The sequence below is a fragment of the Lampetra planeri genome, chromosome 4 (genome assembly GCF_965212315.1).
Source record: "Lampetra planeri chromosome 4, kcLamPlan1.2.h2, whole genome shotgun sequence".
NCBI lineage: Eukaryota > Metazoa > Chordata > Hyperoartia > Petromyzontiformes > Petromyzontidae > Lampetra > Lampetra planeri.
The window spans coordinates 22,907,977-22,929,153 of record NC_136110.1 but is presented as its reverse complement, the minus strand read 5'-3'; the positions used below and the strand labels follow the sequence as shown (position 1 = coordinate 22,929,153).

The following is a 21,177-nucleotide window of genomic DNA, read 5'->3' as shown; positions in this document are numbered from 1 at the left end:
TATTATTGTGTTTATTAGTGTTTTTTTTACAATATTCCTTAGTGAGATATGTGGTAATTTTGAACAAAGCCTTCTTGTCAAATTGTTGTCTGTAATAATGCATATGATTAACTTTACTCATGTTACATTGTTAAAACTTAGTCGTAAAATAAAAAAGCACAATTTCTTTTTCTATTGATGGACAGTCTCCATTTTAACATAATGGAAAAAAATGTAGGGATACTGACTTTATTGCATTTTTATTGCGGAGCAAAATGTGACCTTATGACTGTATCCAGCTGTAAGCGATAATAACTCATCAACATCAGCAGCAGCCTAACAATGGTGTTCATATGCATTGCTCAATTTCACAGAGGTTTCAATGTGATAAATTTTTATCAGAAGCAAGGCACGAATATAATACAAATGCGCTGCCTGTGGATTTTTTTTTTCATGAAGAATGTCAAACTTAGTAATGGTAAAAGATATATAAACGGTTTACAAATGTGTTATATACTAGATAACTCATTAACAATTTCAGAGTGCGTTTCAAATGTTGATAAATGAGAGATCAAATGCATTTAAGTATGCTATTACTTGAGTTGTAATCATAATAGCTTATCCACCATGTAATTATGAGATATTTTATACGATGCGAAAATGGTACTCGATACATTCATTGAAAAAAATCGTGAATGTTATTCTACGACTGTATTTTTAATGTAATGGCAGGTGGAGCAGCCGTTTGAATCCCAACCAGGACTGGTGTCAGTAGGCAGTGACATCTGAACCAGTCCTGGTTCTATCCCCCCCAACAACCTTCACCAAAGAACATGGTGAAGTACGGTCAACCAAACCTCACGACTGACACGTGGCCTGCGATCGATCTCGGGTTTCTGGGCACAGAGCACATTGTGCTATCAACTGCATTGCAGCTCCACCCCATGTGTTCCACATTGTCACTGAAATTATGTAATTACTCTGCTAACTATGTTATGATACGCGTGTGCACATGCAGACATTTAGAATGTGTTCTCTTTTGAAATAAAATGGCTTGCATTTTATCACAAGACTAATTTAAAAGGGATGTTTGTGATTCTGTTTCACTGCAAAGTTAATGTGAAGGACATCCATCAAATCTGAAAGGTTTACTGTATGTGCTCTTTTCTGTGAGAATTTAAAATCTTAGGAAGGAGTGCAAGTGGATGTAATACTGTCGCAAAGTTTGATTTGAAGACCTCTTGAGGCATTGCAATAAGTGTGCAGGGATAAAATATGTTAATTATGACATTTAATCAGAAGAACCCATATAGAATTTATGCAGTGCTACAATCATGAGCAATATCAGCAGCAGCAGCAGCAGCAGCAAAACCACACTCACCATTACCACTGCATCTATAAGCTCAGAACTGGATTGCATTCCCAATCTCATCGTCAACATCATCATGTGTCTTCAAAATCTTCAACAACAGGAATTGCCATTCGGGATTACTGATAAGTTTCTACATTTGTACCTGAGGAGTTCAGACTCTGCTTATTGGACGAAAATTGCATGGGGAATTGAAAATGGGAAACATGCAGGCTGCTTCAGATCACTCTTGTCTGGCCTAAATGGAGCCTAGGGATGTTCTTACAGGCACTGCAGTACTGAATTATATATGAAATTGGCCACTCAACAGTACATATAGATGGGCAGAGTGCCTCTAAAGTCATTGTTGTGCACAGTGTTTGAAATACCTTGAGATGCCATGCACTTTTGAGGCAGCTCAAATGATGGAGACAGCATTTCCAATGTGATCGAATAAATAAACCAATTCTTCTCTCCACAATCTCCTCCCACGCCACCCGACCCGCTGCCCGTGGAGTGTACACCACAATAATCTACATTACTGCGATGGGAACACTGCAGCGCTCGCGTACCTTCACTGTAATCCCAGAGCAGGGCTTTGATTTAGTAATCCTAACAACCGCAATATTCGTAAAATTACGTAAAATATTTGTTGCGCATCAGCACAACCATAAGTAAGTGCTCTCTTGTGCCCTGGCATGTCTCGAGTGCACGTGTAGCTCATTTGCTATTGAGGACTTTACAGTCCCTGTGTGCTGTGGTCCTTATTAAAATATGTAATATCTTGTTAACTAATACCATTATGGGAAAACGAATGCAATATTGTACGATGCATATTTTTCTGTAAAAGCCTTAATGTCGCCGGTGTGGATAGAATGTGCCTCTGTGGACAGATTTCCTATTTAATTGCTGGTGACTCTTACACTGATTGTGCTCCGTGCTAATGCAATACGGGGAGTTGTTTCAATGGCTTGTTATAACGGTTTGGATGAGTGTGCAATGCGTACTCTTGTCCGCATGGTGGCAGTCTTGAACAGCTGTAAGAACACACCGTCACTCCGTCAGTGCCTCGACGACTGAATATCTTTGCGGCTGCGTAGCGGATAACGATGACGATTTACATTATTTATCTATAGATTTGAAGCTTTCGTGACTGCAAGGATTCATACTCTTTGGCTCCTCCCCCTCCTCTTACCCTATATAACAATGTCTCATCACAAATAACTCTCGCTACAGTTATTTTGCTGTGCCTTCTTTAGACCTGATGAAGGAAGCTTGTGTTGCCTCCGAAACGTCGTGATTTAATTTCGTTTTCATTTATTTTATTTTATTGATTGTTTTACCCACGTGACTTTACCGATAAAACCAAAGAGTATTATTTATCTGATTGATTAGCATGGAAGTTATTCCTCCTCCAACATTTTCAAGTCAAACGCCAATTAGTGGAACCACTTAATGTCACGACATAAAACTAGGACTTCATATATTGCTGTAAAGGTGATGTCTTGCTCAAATTGGGCTATCGAGCGGTGATCCACCGAACCCCGATTTACAAGCCCGAGCCACATGGTGGAAATTACACATTCCTGCGGTTGGGTGAGTCCACAAAATAGTTGTCTATTTATAACCCCACAAAGAAGAGGGGGGCGAGTCAGCACCAGCCAGGGTACAGACTCGCAATTGTCCGATTGTGAGTGACTCGCTGTGGTGCCAAGCCACCCAGCCTGCTCCGACTGCTAATACAATCCCAATTAATGAAACCACTTAGTGTCACAGCATACGTCCCAGACTTGATATATCGCTGTCTAGCGAGTGGCATTTCACCACCGCTCTGGTGCTGCACAGGTAATTCAGATTTTTTTAAACAGTATATTGTATTGTGAGGAAGAATACACTAAATAATACATGCAGGTGGAGAATGCTTAGTCCCACCTAGTGAGAATCGTGTGCCTCTGTCATCAGCTATCTGCATGTATTACAGTATCTGCAAGGATGGCCAAATGTAATTTATATATTTTCATTCTAATGGTTAATGGAAAACTCATTATTTAAAAAATACCTAATTTCCAAAAGTATAATTGTGTGTCCAAACAGCTGACACCAGTCTTAATTTAAAAGTATGTTTTGGATACAGCACATGGCAGGCCTTCATCCAGCAGTGAATGGAGCACAGTTAATGGTGTATGACATGGCTTGAACAATGATTATGGGTGTGATTATTATTTCTGTTCACTGTGTCACGTATAATAATTAACCTCATTCACCTTTGTCAATGAATTGCTGAATAAAATCATCCCCCACGGCATATCGGTCCTGTTTGTTTATACTTCACCACGCTGGTCAGGGCAGGTAGGTGAGGCGGTTAGAAATTGTTGTGCATGGCAGGTTTGAACATCACTCTCCACGGATGTCAACTTTGGCAAGAAATCTAACCAAGGCTGGCTGAAGGAAAGCACAGTGTGCCTAGCTCCCCCCCCACACCAACGCAGTATCACACACCGTATTGTAACATACTCCAAAACGATTAGCCAGAGTGGAAGAGTAGGCCAAATACCTTGTTTGGCGGCTGGCACTTTAAGCTCCCTTTAGCGAAGGGCCCTTCCGCCAGCAGTGGCATGAGTAGATAATTGCAGGGCTGCAACATGAACTTTAATTTGAATTCTCTGTCACATTTCGATTACGCAAGTTGGACTTGACCGTTCCTTGGGATGGGTGGCCCCAGCGACAACACGTACGCCGATAATGCATGTGTACAGATGTATGCGTGTACTACGACCTATTTTCAATCAAACTTGGTTTAATTAAAAAACTGAAAGAGTGCTCAATTTCACGCCTTATTTCTCTGCTCTCCACGCATCCTTAGGGGGAGCGCACGTGCAGCTTGGAGGTGCGAAATGTCACACAGTTGACTTTTGAAGGTTAGCATTTCCTGGAAACCAATCAACTCCAATAAGCCTTTTGAAAATAACAATCGTCCAAACGAACATGGCCCACATTAATGCAATGGCTCACTGCAAAATTCAGGCATATATGCCTGTAAAGAAGTACAATTTGAATGATTTCTCACAATGAGCACACTGCCATTATTTGCATTTCCGTCGTATGATTTGAGGGCCCCTTGCCTCCTGCTGCGTCAACAGCACAAATGCAACTGGGTCCTTTCATTTGCGAGAACAGCACCAACTTCCGCCGATCACGGAACCAACTTCCGCCAATCACGGCTGCTCCTTTGGGGGCGAGTTAGAAGAAAAACACTTCCTTTTGCACCTTTTTAAATCAGGTGCACGCATACAGTTTGTCACTGCCTGATTGTGTTATTAATTATCTCCAAATAAATGTGGTTTCTTTCTTTGGACGATTGCCCCGTGATGTTCGTAGATGTGCGCAGTGATGTATTTCAGCACTCATTGCATTGTACCACACACAGTGCCCTGTTTTTTTCCGGGATTGTCTTTAATTGGATTTAGCTGGGAACTCTGTAAGTCTTTCCATCCCATTAAGTCACATTTGTGTTAGTTGCATAATAATTAATACATCACTCAAGACAATGCATTTACATGTATTGCTCCACTTTCCCAGTACATTATGAGATATTGTTCTTCTCATAATATGCCCTAGATCAGGGGTCGGCAACCTACGGCTCCGGAGCCGCATGCGGCTCTTTACGGGCTGCTTCTTGACGATATGTACGTATGTACAGTATGTACTCAGATGCATTGCGGCTCTTGAAATACTGAATTTTGTACCGAATTGGAAAGAAATGGCTCTTCTTGTTATTTTGGTTGCCGACCCCTGCCCTAGATTGTTGTAACGTACAGTTTATAGATTAATCCGTACTGTGGGTGTTCTAATAGAAAGTGATTTCCTGTTCAAATGCGCATTGAGGCGGTGCCCATCTCCTGTTCACAGCACCTCAGGCAATGGTGGAAAGTCCAAATTACTATGGCGGAGGAGTATATATTTCCATCGGACAACCACTGTTGATTTCCCCAAAAAGGGGCACTCAATCGGTACTCGACCGCGAACGGAAGATCGGCTGAGTGATGAGTCAAACCCCAACCAGGAATTTAAGTCGCAACTTTCCAGCTGGCCGAATCCTCCCTATAAAGTAGCAACAATTACGACTCCAACACATCAGTGGTGTTGTATAATTGTTCACCTGGATGACCAAATGGAACAGACGCCACTCTTTTTCCTCATCCATAAATCTACCCATCTCACAGCCAATAATTGCGCATTTAGAGTAACAGAATGCGTAATATGTACGCTTCGCATGCGATGTCATGCCGTTGGATAATATGAATGCTAATAATGAGGTGTACACAGTACATATGTAGCGCTGTAGATGGGCTGAAATTACCTGCAATGGCAGACAGGGCCCATCAGGGGCAGTACCTCGTACCGGCAGGGGGTCACTTCATTCCCCAGCCCAAAAGCAGGAGGGGGCTGCGGGGTGTCCTAGGATCCCCCGGGACCCCCCCCTCTCCTGGAACTCTCTGGAAGAGAGGCGTGGCCAGAGGCTGACACAACGGAGAGGTGTATAAAAGCAGGACCTCTCAACAGGTTTTGGGCCAGTCCAAGACAGAAGACCAGCCAGCCTAGGACCCTGGGACCTCTAGCCCCGCTGTCCTTGTAAGGGCCGGGGCTCTGTGAGCCAGTGGTGAGACCCTGGGACTCCTGGCCTGACGTCCTTGTAAGGGACCCGTAGCGTGGCTGGGTCGGGTCAGATAGCCTCCCTTCGTAGCCGGAGGACCTGAGAGCGTAGCCGGTGTTAGGCACATTAGCCCGGAGGCTGTGTTCCTTGGCTATATCAGGGAAGGGCTGTTGCCTGAGTGAAGGCAGGAACTGTTGCCTGAGTGACGGCTGTGGACTGTTGCTGTTGTGCGTTATAAATAAACGCGTTGCCTCTTCAAGTGGTCTCCAAGAACTCACTACACATAAAATAGCCTTGGGACCTGGCACACCTGTTTGTGAACGGCAGTTGTGAAGCAAACTGAACGAACGTGTTTATCATCAGCATTAATCACCATTCTTCAACAGACATACCAAAATAAGAAGATTCTTCAACAGACTCTGGTGTTGAGAGACTCTGTATGTAGAAACGCATACAGAGCATGCTTTTCATGAATAAATAATGTTGAATTTGTGCAATGCAAAGGTCGTGGGCCGATGGTTTGTGAAAAAATACATATACAGTACTTTAATATGGAAAAACAGAAACATGTAGACATAGTCTGCATATCTATTGTTTCCTGTATCTTTTTTTCCCGACGAAAATGACTGTTGTTGTGCATTCTTCAACAGGAGCGAGAAGCTTGAGGACAGCTGTAGACCTGAGTAGCTATAGTGGATAGGGGCATCCATACCAGTCAAGGTACTCAACAAGAGTCGAGACAAAATGTGCTCCTTTCACCAACTCACACTGAACGTGTTAATACAAAATTACAGTTAGAAGCATGCTTACCTAGGCTAGCAGACGGTGCATCAACATACATTTCTGTTTGGAGTTTGACAATAGTAGTCAAAAAAATTTAACCTGCTGTTCCTCCCAAGCACTATTTCACACAGCAATAGACTCTGGGGCACACCACATTAGTTGATGAAAAAGTCACGATATGATGCCAATTACTGGTAAGATAGGTAATAATATTACTCGCTTGGCTAATTAAGGAGACAGAGGGGTAAGCTATTTGGTAGACAAAGTCAATCACTGTTGATGTGTCCAGTTTGCGTGGTATGTGTACCTTGAGCTTTAAATTATGGTGTTGATATTGTATTCCACATGGTCTAGTGGTAGGGCATTAGCCACTTGCAGCAGAGGTCTACGGTTAAAATCCAGTGGCTGCCCTAATTAACCCTGCAGGTGTATGAACCATAAATATGCACACCGTCCACTTCACAGTGGATGTTAACATCTCAAAAAGCCATTGTGTTTTGGCGTCATGGCCTAAATTTGTTACATTTTGGAAAAATGACTGGCAAATTTCGACGTCGAAAACTGGGAAAGACCCACGTGGAAGCCACGAGGCTTTCCGGGGTACAAAAGTGAAATAACAATAGCATTGTATGTAATTCTGTATCATGATGATACGGGATTTAAAATGAGATAACAAAAAGCTGCACTGATTTTTCATGTCTCGTTTTCACATCTTTTTGAAAGCTCCTCTTATTCGCTAGACAGATCATCTCACATTGTTGAGTTGGAAAATTTTTAAGTAATGCCCCCCCCCCTCCCCAGGTGCTATTATCCTACAACTATTAAACACTACTATGTCTGAAGCAAATTAATTTTTTTAGAATTTAAAATTAACCAAGATTGTGCCTCTCAACTATTCTTCTTCATTAACTCCTCGCAATGTGTGCAAGTTAAAATATTGTTGTCATATCTAGGGTGGAGCACTGTTATGTCCTCACTGATTGATAAAAAAAAACATCGCAAAGCCATTTGAGAGATGATCCAGCTCGTCACTCTGTCATTTATGCTAAACCACCTCCACATGTATCACTCTTTTATCGTTACTACCGTGTCTACTTTCCCCTTGAAGCTGCACTCATTAGTTTCTCCATTCATGTTGAGAACTACAGTACAAAATTCGCTCATTATTCGCAATGGATACGTTCCAGAGATGCTTGTAAATATCACATTTTGCGGAGAATATTGGCCTAAAAAAGCCCTATCTTTTGAATGAATAACCATAATACTTAAATAACCTATTAAATACATAAAAATATTACTTTATCTCATTACTTTATCTCACCACTTTCTCGCATCATATTCTCCATCATCACTTTATCTCATCGCTTTCTTTCTCTCTCGATGCAGTTGTACAGAGTTCCAGATGCGATTCGCGGAAAGCCAAAATCGCAGATTGCAAGTTCGTGAAGACTGTCTCATTTCAGCCACATTGTGTTCTACCGCACTGTGGGTCACAAACAACACTTCTCTCGCTGCTTATTTCCTTTGCACTGCTCTACTTTGGAATTCCTTCCCATCGTGTCTTTTCCCCAAGTTCTTACAACCTCGCTCAATGCACGAACATGTATTTATTCTTATAAATTATATCTTCACACTGTCTTGTTTGTAGGCCTCTTGGCGTTTTGAACCTTAGGGCCTGAGCTCAGCAATCCTGATAAAAAAAATGTCACCCATAGTTTAGTTTATAAAAAACAATGTCACCCATAGTTTAGTTTATAAAACAGTGTTACGCGTAGTTTAGTTTACACGGAGCAAATAAGAGTGCTTATTTTAGCAAATTTACCATACCATTGTGATCCTGAGCACAATTTGTTTTGAATTGGTTGACGTTGTAGTTTTTTTTTGTTTACCGTTGTGCAAATGGCCCCCATGTCACGCAAGACTGCACTCGGCAAGCCTGGTATTCCCATCATCTGTGGAGTGGAATTTCTGCAGGCAAATTTGTTTTTTTGCTGTCTCTTTCCCCTTAAGTGAACTTTCCAGTTGAAGTCAGTGTGAAAGCAATGGAATGAACAGATATAGAGTACTGGAATTACTTTCAATGAACACATTTACAAATCTGCTGTTTGTTAATCCACTTCTGGATGAAGGCCTTCCGTGCTGTATCGATCGCGGGGATTGTTTGACCATACTTCATCACGCCTGTCAGTGCAGGTTGGTGAAGAACAGGGGTGGCAGGACTGATTCAGATATCACTCTCCACTGATGTCAGTTGTGGCTGTAAATTGCACTGGGGTCACCGGGTTCATTGTGGTGAGATATTCTCAGAGCATATATGTCAATTTGTGTTATTTACTAATGACATATTTAGAAAAAAACACTTAAAACAAATTAATCAAAATAATGTTAAGCTGGTTGTAATTGTTACGTCCCATATTTGTATTCTATAGTTTAATTTGACACAATATTTACAGTGAAGGAAAAGCCCATGAAATTGTATGGTTAAAGACCCTTCTCAGTCTACCAAATGTCTTGGTTCAGAAAGGCTGTGCCTGTGTCCTGAACTTTTGTACAAATAGGTTTAAAAATTTTGATAATCCGATGACGTCTTTTATGTTGATGTGTTCTGTAACGTCTTTTTTTGTATCTTGTTTCTGCTCCACGTGTTATGTTATTTTTACCTGCATTGTTTTATATTAAAACCCCTAAAACAAGGTAAAAAAAAAATCACAAAACATGTCCAATTAATTTGTATTACCCTCTCAAACAATGGCACCGATATTTTTTAATTTGGCAAATACATTGACAACTACCAACTCTTACGCAAGCTCTCAAAATAATGTTTTGGTCGCATGCTGAGAGAGGTTCGATTCTGTATTCCCTCGCCCAGTGTTGTTCTTGTGTCAGAATTGTCAACAATGGAGAGAGCTGCAATCTACTGACACGGGGTGATCTCAAGGGGAAAGTACGATGTCAATATGTCCCTGGTCCAGTGACTTCATTCAGAAACATGAGGTCTCAGTCCACCTGGCTTCTTTCTAGCCTATTCCCTTTGGAGACACAACAACAACAAAAAGAAAAAACGTAATTTTGTTTTCCCCAAATGTGTCAACACACTTTTGTTCAGTGCATCTCCCAGAAATCCATTAATTCACGCCAGCGCATTGCACAATTTTAATTGCAGTGATTACAATTTTTGTCGCATCTACTCCATTTTAAGTTGTAGAAATCCATTCTCTGCCTTACAATCTGCTGTTGACATCCAAAACAAGACAACTGCCTGAGAAGATGGCTCAGCCCCACTGTACCACCCATCGCCTTCTGTGCGGCTGCGGTCACAAAGCCTTTAGGGTTTACAAAGGTGACCTTTTTTTTCCAAGACAAAATAAATTCGCGGCGCTAAGCTACAGTACAATTTGCAAGGTTATATCCTTCGTGAGGTGGGCCACCAAAATCGTTAACCGAAATTGGTTGATATTTTTTTGTTCACGATTAAACGTGACATATTTACACTGCGGGTAGTTTGCGGCGATGTGCTGTACACAATGTATGCACAACGGCACAACCATTGCAATACGGTACTATATTATATATGTGTGTATAATAATAATAAAACTCACATTTTTCCCGATACAGTGAGTAAATCTTGCAGCTTTACTTGTGACCCATCGGACAAAGGTGTTGGCCCTGTGCCAGTATTCAGCTGCTGCATTAGCGTTAAATTTTTCCACGTTACATAAGCCTCAGTCTACATTTAGGTCTGGGGATTGGTGCGAGCATGCACGTGGCATATAATCTCTTATTTGTACCAGTCACATTGGCAGGACACGTAGGATTCTGTGGAAATGCCTAAGGCTTAGATTGGACAGAGAGAAAATGTTTTTTAACCTTTATGGAACAAAACAATAAAGTACAATCATACGGTGCAGTGAACAGAAAGCAACACATCATGGCCAATATGTACATGAATTACTAAATGCGGTAGAGAGAATATTGGGGGTGGGTGGGCATGAGACATTTTGGGAGCCACAATTAAATGCGATAGGTGACACGGGATGGTTAGGCAGGGGTGTTAGTTAACACGTGTAAAGCTTCTTGGCAAGGAAAGTAACTTGTTGCCACTGTGGCAGCCTTTTCAGATGTAAATGTAAACATTCTTTTGCAATGCCTGATTCTTATGGTTGTCGTGCACAGTAATGTTCTAAATTACAGTATTGCACTAATTACGTTTCCTTATTGATTTTCATGAGGGCTGAACCAGTGAAAGGTCCACAGGAAACGGAAACAGCGTAAGTTGTGAGTAGGTTGATGGCTCTGCAGTAAAAACCCATTTAACAAGACACGTATGGTTAATTTTATAAAGTAGCAGAAGCCACAATGTATCTTTTGTCAACAAATGCTGCCCGTGTTAACATCTGCCATCTGCTACCTTGATTGGTCCTAAATCAGGCTGGATAGCTGAGCAATCTGTGCTCTCCACTGAGCCAGCAAATTCTCCTTATAGCTGCCCTGTGATCTCTAGAGAATTGAGGTTTGCTTAAAAGTGAATAAAGACCTCGTGATATTATCTGAGAGGAATCCACTTTGTACAAATCATCATCATCAACCATGTACTGTGATTTTTTTTCTTTTCGGGTTTTCAATAGAAAACAGTAGTGCAGGAAAAAACAACAGAGAGCGATCTCAGTCCACCAATGCAACAATTTCACAAAAACTGATCTCATTGATCAATCTCTTGCCACTCCATCATTCGTCTAGAATATTGACCATCATCCCTTATCGTCATGTTTCCTGCCAAAGTCCACTTTTCTGAACATTGTTATGTTAAACTTAAATCTATTATCTGACCCATGTGTTCCTTTTTCTGTCCAAGTATAATTCCACCTCTTTTGCAGTTAATATAAAAATACATCTAAAAAACATTTTTTGAAAAAAATTTAATGTGTGTGTTTTTCTACTTTCGTCATGCAATCTTCATACATTTGGATAACGTGAGTAATGGATGTAGTTGGCAGAGGACGAGGCTGGGGCATTGAGGAGTGATGAACAGTGACAACTTCCGTGAGGCCACTGGATGTGTGGGGTAGCTATGTAAAAGTGGGGCAGTCTTCTCACCATGTGTTTAACCTCCAAAACACGTAGTAACTTTATTTAAGACAGATTTCTCAACCATCGACCACCTCCAATTAGATTATGGAAAAATATGATTACATATAATTTTGCCTTGCATTCATTGACTATGAAATGCATTTGAATAACAATTTGAAAAAGTTAAACAGAGCTAGAAAACTAATAGACTGTCACAATCGTATCACATGTTTCCATACCTGATTAAATAATGGGATCATGGATGTCTATTGGCTCGAGGAACTTGACCCATGGCATAGAACTGTGCGCGTTATTCCACTACAGAAGCAAGAACATTTTGTACATGTTGGTTTTACCATCTTAAAATATACTGCCGTTTTTGTTTAACCTTAATCTGGGCGTGAACCCAGCCCATCAAGTACCCAATTGACAATTGAAACAACAGTAACTTTGCTTCCATAATAGAGGTTTTTTGGGTTAGATCACGTAAATATATAAATGTGTCGTTAAAACCCGCCACCATCCGACACAGCTAGCTAGTAAGGGTTGTCACGTAAACACAACGTGGTAATTCGTCACAGCACACCGGTGTGTTGGAGAGCCAAGCCACAACATTTACAAACTGAGTACGACGTTTCGCCAGTAATTACAACTAGCTTCATCAGGCGACAGCCAGATTTGTGAAGGCTTACTGTTTCGTTCCTTATATTAATACAATCTAAATGCTTATTTAAAACATGTGGAAGCATATTGAGCACACTGAAACTGTATTTTCAATGGATACCATTCACATACATTATACATTGGTAGGTAAAATTATGGGTGGCATCAAATATAAGCAGAATTATTTTCTCTACAAAATAAAAAATGCCATTAGCAAACTCTTGATTACTAGATATAGCAAACTCTTGATTACTTCTTCTTGTTCATCCATCAAAGTTGATGATGACCATGGCACGTTTGTCATTTTGTTGGGTTTTGATGAGTGCGCAGATGGCTGAAGAGGCCAATCCGAGCCTGGAATTCCCTGTGGCACACTGGACAGGTCAAGGAGGATGTAGAGCTCTGAGGTGCAGCCACACGTCCTTCCTTGGTAGATATGCGCTGCTGCCTCTTCAAGATGGCACAGGAGCTTCTCCTACTCTCACAGAGGACTGCACCGTCCTGTACTTTTCTTCTCCAGGCAGGTCGGTCCTGTGCTAGGGATTCCCAGCTTTTCAGGTCGAATCCAATGCTCTTCAAGGAAGCTTTAAGGGTGTCCTTATAGCGCTTTTTGGGGCCACCTTGTGCTCGCTTGCCATTCTTCAGCTCGCCAAAGAAGACTTGTTTTGGAAGTCTCGCGTAGGGCATTCTGGTCACGTGGCCAGTCCATCTAAGCTATTCCTTCGTAAGCAAGGTGTAGATGCTGGGGATATTTGCCTTGCTGAGGACTTCCGTGTCAGGGATTCTGTCTTGCCACTTGATCCTCAGCAGTTTCCTCAGACAGCTCAAGTGGAGATGATTCAATTTCTTGGAATGGCGCTGGTAAACTGTCCAGGCTTCGCACCCATACAGAAGAGTTGGTAAGACAACAGCCCGGTAGACCTTCAGTTTTGTCTCTTGCTTGATGCCAGTCCTTTCCCATACCGAGTCACGTAGACGTCCAAAGGCTGCACTGGCCTTGACAATCCTGATGTTAACTTCATCATCTATGTGCACAGCGCGAGACAGTGTACTACCAAGGTAAATAAACTTGTCAACGGCTGAAAGCTTTTGCCCATTCACAAAGATGGTTGGCTCAGTGTAGGGTTTCCCAGGAGCAGGTTGGTATAGGACTTCAGTCTTCTTTGTGCTGATTGTTAGGCCGAAGTTGTTGCAAGCTGAGGAGAGGTGGTCCATACTGTCCTGTAGATCTTTATTTGAGCCAGCAGCCAGAGCACAGTCATCAGCAAACAAAAGTTCTCGAACAGTGACTTCCTCCACTCTAGTTTTGGCTTGCATCCTCCGCAGATTGAATAGCCCACCGTCAAAACGGTAGATGAAGTTAATCCCAGTGTTGTGGTTCTGGAATGAATCTTTCAGCATGGCAGAAAACACCATGCTGAAGAGCGTTGGCGCTAAAACGCAGCCTTGCTTCACCCCGTTTGTGATTGGGAACGGATCAGAGAGTTCTTGCTGGTCTCTGACGCTGGCCATCATACCATCATGGAGATTGCGCACGATGCCAATGAACTTGTCTGGACACCCATACTTGGCCATGATTTTCCATAGGCCCTCCCGGCTGACTGTGTCGAATGCTTTTGTTAGATCAACGAAAGCCATATATAGATCAACATTTTGTTCTTGGCATTTCTCCTGTAACTGCCGGGCAGTAAATACCATGTCAGTGGTTCCGCGGTCTTTTCTGAAACCACACTGACTCTCAGGTAGCAGACCCTGGTCTAGGTGGACAATTAGGCGGTTCAGAAGGATTCTTGCCAAGATTTTGCCAGCGACTGATAGTATGGAGATGCCTCTATGGTTGTCGCAGTCCTGCCGATTGCCTTTCCTTTTATATAGATTGATTATAGTAGTATCCTTGAACTCCTTGGGAACGGCTTCTAATTTCCACAGAGACGGGAAGAGGTCGGTCAGTTTCTCGACTAAGCGAGGCCCTCCAGCCTTGTAGATTTCTGCTGGAATGGCATCGGACCCTGGAGCTTTGCCTGATGAGAGGAGTGTTTTGGCTTTGCTGGTTTCCTCAATGGATGGTAGAACCGCCAGGGACTGGTTTATTTCAACTTGAGGCAGTCTCGCAATTGCCTCCTCATTTATGCATGATGGCCGGTTGAGGACCGCGCTGTAGTGTTCGACCCACCTTGCAAGTATTTTGTCCTTATTATTTGGTTCTTTCGGTTAAGTCACGTCTAAAGATAAAATAATAAATTAAATTAAATAATAGAATACGACGTTTCGATTGCAACACAAGCAATCATCATCAGGTATAATGAAATAGCGACATAATATCTAACCAGAAAACTATAGACAGACATATTAGCAGACAGATATCACAAGATACATACATAGCGAGAGCAACACAGGTGACAGAGAGGGGTGATCGTCTCTGTGGGGTGGCCTTAAATAGACAGAGGGGGGGCGGAGGCAGAGAGAGGGAGGGGGGTTAGAAAAAATTAGCATATCAATGAGTGGTCCAAAAGAAAACGTGGTGCTGCGAGTACGATGGCACAGCAAGCAAGCCTGAAAATCAGGAGAAAGACACACTAAAATTAAATAACCTAGTAAAATATCGAAATGTAATGTAATACAACACAGAGGGTCGGTCAACACACAATTAACGCATAGCCTGGTTGATTACGTATTTTTGTCCTTCTCCGTGAGGAGTGTTGTTCCATCTGAATTCAGGAGAGGTGAAGTTCCTGAGTGTTGCGGACCATAGACCTGCTTGAGTGCATAATAGAGGCACTTGGTGTTGTTACTGTCAGCGTAGGATTGAATCTCCTCAGCTTTTGCGCACAGTCAGGCGTCTTGCATGACTCTGAGTCTCTGCTGGACAATCCTGTGAATGTTGAGGAAGGCAGTTTTCTTTAAACTTGAGCTGCTGTCATTCAGATATGCTTTATGCAGGCGGTGTTTTTCGTCAAGGAGTGCTCGGATTTCTGCATCGTTCTCATCAAACCAATCTTGATGTGTACGTAATGGAACACCAAGTGATTCAAGGGCTGTAGAATGCAGCACGGTCTTGAGAGCAGTCCAGTCTGCCTCAGCGTCTGTATGCTCGAAGCTTAGAGACTCCAGGTGATGGTCTAGAGCCTCAACAAAGGCCAGTCTGGTGTGTTCCTGTTGTAGGCAAGTGATGTTAAGACGCTTGACACGTCTTTTTCCTTGTAGGCGTCTGGGAGGCTTAATCCAGATGTTAAGTTTGGAGATGATGAGACGATGGTCAGTACAACATTCAGCACCACACATTGCCTTGGTCACCCTGACATCGTGCCGGTCGCTCCTCCTCATGATGACGTAGTCAATCAAGTGCCAGTGGTGTGAACGAGGATGCATCCATGAAGTTTTCTTGCGCTTTGGTAGTTGGAATATCGTGTTGGTGATGAGCAGGTCAGCAGTAGAAGACCGTTGCTGTTACATTTTCCAATGCCATGTGCACCTATGACTCCATTCCATGATTGATGGTCACTTCCAACTCTGGCGTTGAAATCACCCAGTATCAGGAGTTTGTCCGAGCTGGCTGTGGCAGCAATAATGACTTCCAGGTCATTATAAAACTTGGTTTTGATCTCGTCAGAGTTGGTCATGGTAGGGGCATAGGCACTGATGATGGTGGCCGCATTTTTACCCAATAGGTGGAGCTGTAAGGTCATTAAATGGTCGTTTATCCCCTTGGGTTGACTTGCGAGTTGGTTGACCAGGTGGTTTTTTACTGCAAAACCAACACCAACATCACGTCTCTCCTCCTGGCCTCGTCCGCTCCAGAAGAATGTGTAACCTGCACCCACTTCAGTCACTTGTCCAGTATCGGCCAGTCGGGTCTCACTAAGGGCAGCAACATCCACATTGTATCTGGCTAGCTCTCTGCCCACGAGGGCGGTGCGTCTCTCAGGTCTTTTTGATCCAGATGTGTCCATCAAAGTGCGCACATTCCAGGCGCCAACAGTGAGTGGTATCACTTTGGTCTTTTTCATTTTATTTGTTTTTCTTTTTGTTTTTAGACCGCAAGTATGGGATCCCGCCAGCTGCGGTAGGCTGGCCAGGATGTTTTGAAGCAGACAATGTTTAGGGTACCTTTTCTAACCCTTTCCTCACTACGGAGGTGAGCAGTGCGATCCTGAATAGGGCTGCTCAGTCGCTCAGGGTGCTGCCGGACTTCACTGCTGTTTCGGTCCAGTGAGGGAACGACCAATATCCTGAGCCGCCTGCGTGCAGGTTTGCGGCTACAGCTTCCAGCATATCCGTGCCTGCTGCTTCGTCGCTCACCCATCGCCACAGGACTTGGATAATGACGATGGTAAAAAAGTGCCATGACTTGCACAGAGAACTTGGATTTAAGTGAGGGTAATTTGCGCAGCATTCAACCTCACTCTCTCGACCAGCCCCATCTGTACCCAGTGGCAAGACGTAGTCAAGACGACTGGAGATGGTCCTGGTTGCAGTGGAAGGTCCAAAGACCCGTTTTGGTGGAATTTCCTCCACCAGGGGTTCCACACGCCCAGGCTCAGACAAGCTGAGTTTTCCGGGTTAGTTAACCGCCGCCCGGGGTTCGGCGTTGGCAGCTGCTGACTGTAGCGACTCACCAGGGATGTTGAGCCTGGTGTGTTGTCAGCTGCTGACTGTAGCGACTCACCAGGGATGTTGAGCCTGGTGTGTTGTCAGCTGCTGACTGTAGCGACTCACCAGGGATGTTGAGCCTGGTGTGTTGTCAGCTGCTGACTGTAGCGACTCACCAGGGATGTTGAGCCTGGTGTGTTGGCAGCTGCTGAGACTGTAGCGACTCACCAGGGATGTTGAGCCTGGTGTGTTGTCAGCTGCTGACTGTACCGACTCACCAGGGATGTTGAGCCTGGTGTGTTGTCAGCTGCTGACTGTAGCGACTCACCAGGGATGTTGAGCCTGGTGTGTTGTCAGCTGCTGACTGTACCGACTCACCAGGGATGTTGAGCCTGGTGTGTTGTCAGCTGCTGACTGTACCGACTCACCAGGGATGTTGAGCCTGGTGTGTTGGCAGCTGCTGACTGTACCGACTCACCAGGGATGTTGAGCCTGGTGTGTTGGCAGCTGCTGACTGTAGCGACTCACCAGGGATGTTGAGCCTGGTGTGTTGTCAGCTGCTGACTGTAGCGACTCACCAGGGATGTTGAGCCTGGTGTGTTGTCAGCTGCTGAGACTGTAGCGACTCACCAGGGATGTTGAGCCTGGTGTGTTGTCAGCTGCTGACTGTACCGACTCACCAGGGATGTTGAGCCTGGTGTGTTGTCAGCTGCTGACTGTAGCGACTCACCAGGGATGTTGAGCCTGGTGTGTTGTCAGCTGCTGACTGTACCGACTCACCAGGGATGTTGAGCCTGGTGTGTTGTCAGCTGCTGACTGTACCGACTCACCAGGGATGTTGAGCCTGGTGTGTTGTCAGCTGCTGACTGTACCGACTCACCAGGGATGTTGAGCCTGGTGTGTTGTCAGCTGCTGACTGTACCGACTCACCAGGGATGTTGAGCCTGGTGTGCGCCTACGGTAGCAGCTAGAGGGCCGGGCCAGATGGAACAAGCCTGAGGCACAACTAGCTGGTCAGACATCAGATATATTGCGAAGAGCATAGTGTTTATATGGAGTTATTTTGCCAATAACATCTGATAATTAAGCACGACCAATGCTGACGAGACCCCAAAGATCCCATCTGGTTCTATTTGCTTAAATTCAACTGGATATTGGTGTGGAAAACCATTTAAGCATGTTGTATGTGGGAACTCAGAACGGGGTTCTATATATATGTTCAAGCTAAACTACCACAAAGGAGTATGAAACTGCTTTTTCGTAAATAAGTGACCTTGGCGAGATGTTAACTATCTCGCCTGGTATACAGGAGGTCTTGGGTTCGATTCCGACCCTGACGCCTGCTGTGTATTTGGAGTTTGCACGTTCTCCCCGTGGGCGTGTGGATTTTTCTCTGGGTCCTCTGGTTTTTCCCTCCACGTTTAGAGTATTTGGCTGCTGTACATTTGGACGTGATAAGCCACTTCGTTGAGCCATCATTTGTGACCACGGTGGCTTCTAAAAAAGAGCTAAGTAGCCCAGTGGGCCTTACCTGGTAAAATAAAACAAGATATAATAGCCGACGATTCGGGCAATGGCCCTTCATTTGATGTGCTGTGAAAAGGACAATCTTCCGACACGTTGTCTGGTTAGGGTATTAGTCATGTTAAGGCCACACAGTGTTGTTATTGGTGACTGTGTTCGCGTGTTTTGTTTATTGTGCTTTTCAACTACTGCCAACGTAGCAGCAGCATCACCACCAAATAATGTATTCCACGTTAACTATTTTGGTTGCGAAATTAAAGCGACATTTTTTTATTTACGTAAAAACACAATACGTACGGGGACATTGCGAACAAGGTTATGCGGCGCGACACGAAACACGCTTTGCGGCACTCGAGGTCACCCGGGATTTAGCTGGCGTTGCTTATTCGTTGTACGAAATACAATTAGAGCCGTCTCCGCTCAGCGCTTGGACGTTAGTCCGAAAGGGGAGCTTGAGATTGGAATTCCTAGCGCGCTTAAGCACGGGCGCGCGCCCCCTCGCCCTCCGCCCCCCGCCCCTCGCCCCCCGCCCCTCGCCCCCGCCCCTCGCCCCCCGCCCCTCGCCCCCCGCCCATCGCCCCCCGCCCCTCGCGACGTCTTCAATCGGGCGCACAGTGAACCAATGGTAGGGGCCGAATCGGGCCCGACACCACGTGCTTGAAACAAGCCAATCGTGTCGCGGAGTACGGCGTCCGTAGCCCCCACCACTAGCCCCATCGTTGCCACCCCATGCGGCGTCCGTACGAGCGCCATCATAGGTAGGGGAGAGCCACAGTTATATCGGAGACCGAACCCTACGTCAATAAATAAATGAAATGTCACCCCTCCCCCGCATGTCACAAGATCGTCGATGTAACAGTTAAAACGTGTATCAAAAGGGGCGTCAAGTGTACGATCAACAAATGCAATGCAGCTATTGAGTCCATGTTACCCCTTAGGAAGATGGCTACCGGAACTCACTAGAATAAATAGTAACATTTTCTTACGTGCCAAAATATCGATTAAATATAATAATAATAATAAAACGACGTGCGTACAATGGAATGTACAGTACCACAACACTGTCAGTGTTTTTTTTATCCCTTAGAAACATGGCCACCGGACGTGCTCAACATTGTCGAGAGTTTTGCCGGAAGTAGCTGCGTCCACGCGCCGCAATGCACGCCGGGTAGTCGGCCCGGCCGGGAGAGGCGAGATGGCGGCTCCGGGCAGGAGGAGGCGGCTGAGGCTACGAGACCACAGCGGCTGCTCGCAGTGGCTGTGAGGAGCGAGCGAGCGAGCTAGGCTTGAGCAGAGAGAGATCAAAAATATATAAACAACACGCGGAGCAGAGAGCGGCGTCGCTGGTGGCGCTCTCGTGCCTTGTGAGCATCCACAGCAGGAGCGACGAGGTGAGGAGATGCAGAGGGGGCTGGGGGGTCAGGCGCCGCTTGGCCTCTGCTGCTGCTGTTATTCTATTACGCGCAGTAAAACACGCAACGTAATGTGAGTGTAGTGACAAGTTAACTGTGCTGTCGTCCTGCCTATTACGCAGAGGCTGCAGTGTTTAACGTTGGTACCGTTGACGTATAACCAGCGTGCGACGTGTTTCGTACGTGTACTGTCAGCGGTGTGGATATGGTACAGTGTTGTATTATGGTGCTAATAGAACACAGATCCTCCACTGTTCGTGCAGCGCCGTGCGTATTACACAGACGTGCATTCCCTGTGTCAGTTCACTGCTGCGTTGGTGAGTCTACCTTGCATAGCAAGTTTTCAAGGCTACGAGGCTACGTGGTTGGGCAGCAGAGGGCAATTCAGCAGAATGCATTGCTATTCTGTACTGTACTTCCAAGTGATCGTGTTAATGGGTCCCTACTTTAATCAACTGAACGGCGTGGTGAAGTATGGCCAAATAATCACTACGACACGGACGGATGACTGTACATTTATAAACAGTGGTAATGCTCTACAGTACCTATGGAGCACAACATGCTGTAGTCATACGATGAAACATAATGGAATAGAAAAGTAGACAATGTCCTCCGAAACGTCGTGATTTTTGTTTTTATTTTATTTTACTTTCTGCGTGGCTTTACCGAAAGAACCTAAGAAGATAGACAATGTCTCTATATCTCCACATGAAGAATTGAAGTGTTTTACACGACCCAACGACCCCACTGGCTGTCTGTGAGTGCATAATTCCGGCAAGATTGACTAAATACAAGCAAACTGAACCGCTTGCAACGTAATGTCTCAATAGCAAAGTCAGGCTTGCTTGAATCAATGCTGGTGAACTGCCAAATATAATAGGCAAGGGCATGGGTCCTATTCCGATGCAAAACATATAATACTACCACACACTCATCGGCGTCGTTGTGGAGCATATGAGTAACAAAATAGTTCAGCGGGCAACGCGTCCCCTTAATATTTTCTGTTTCACTTGTTCATAATCAACGTTTTTTGGGTTTAGATCGCGTTATTTATAAATGTGTCGTAACCCTCCACCGCCCGACACGGCCAATCAGTAAAAAACTGTTTCACTTGTATTTGGTCAATTCCTCTGAAATGATGCACAAGTCCGTGGGGC

The 21,177-nt window shown here is 44.4% G+C and overlaps 1 protein-coding gene and 1 pseudogene across 3 annotated transcripts in view; one reads left to right on the top strand and one right to left on the bottom strand.

The window, feature by feature from the left end:
• Positions 1-12,581: 12,581 nt before the first annotated feature.
• LOC144717846 (uncharacterized) lies at positions 12,582-17,271 on the bottom strand (annotated as a pseudogene).
• Positions 17,272-19,772: 2,501 nt separating this feature from the next.
• LOC144717848 (nuclear receptor coactivator 2-like) overlaps positions 19,773-21,177 on the top strand; it is a 96,813-nt gene continuing 95,408 nt past the window's right edge. For all 3 annotated transcript variants that reach the window (XM_078593561.1, XM_078593562.1, XM_078593560.1), the window contains exon 1: positions 19,773-19,999. The gene's annotated coding sequence lies outside the window, so the exon portion shown is untranslated. The remainder of the gene's footprint in view (positions 20,000-21,177) is intronic.